Below are 764 nucleotides of genomic sequence, written 5' to 3' on the forward strand. Positions count from 1 at the left end.
TTCTTCTTCTTCTTCTTCTTCTTCTTCTTCTTCTTCTTCTTCTTTTCCATGTCTATCTTTACTAGGCAAGATAAACAATCCTGAGGAGAAAACAATGGGACCAACAGTTCTGTGGGGAAAGGAAGAGCAGGAAATGGGGGAAAGGAAGGGGAAAGCCAAAAAACTCAGGGACAAGTGAACAACAAGAGATCTAAAGTCAATTGTGAGGAGGGTGTAGAATGCCTGGTGGGGCTTGATCAAGTATATTATAGCAGAGAGGAATATATGAGAGCCGAATGAAGGTTGAACATGATAGTGGGACAAGAGGAAAGTAAAAGGAAATAACTAGGAGGCAAAATACATTTATAGATGTATAAATAAAGGCATGTATAAATGTAAATATATTAATATATAATGATAAGGTTATAGGTCTATGTACATATATTTATTATTATAAAAAGAGAAAGAAAGAAAATAGCTGGAACTGATTGAAAAATTGGGCTACATGGAAGGTTATAAGATCAACCTACAAAAATCAATAGATTAAAGGAGTCACTAGTGCTAACTTGGGTGAATAGGAAGATTGTTGTTGTTAGTTGTCATCAAGTAGGTTAAGACTCAAAGTCACATTATGCACAACAGACTGAAACACTACCGAGTCCTGTATCATCCTCAAAATCATTCCTATGTCTGAGCCCATTATTGAAGCCACTATAAATTTATCTCAACTTGATACATAGTATAGAGGTGGTATCCAACCTGTCAATCAGGTCACAGCCTGATGG

This window comes from Echinops telfairi, unplaced genomic scaffold (assembly GCF_000313985.2).
Source record: "Echinops telfairi isolate 266 unplaced genomic scaffold, ASM31398v2 ScPeMD7_7465;HRSCAF=8503, whole genome shotgun sequence".
NCBI classification, from domain to species: domain Eukaryota; kingdom Metazoa; phylum Chordata; class Mammalia; order Afrosoricida; family Tenrecidae; genus Echinops; species Echinops telfairi.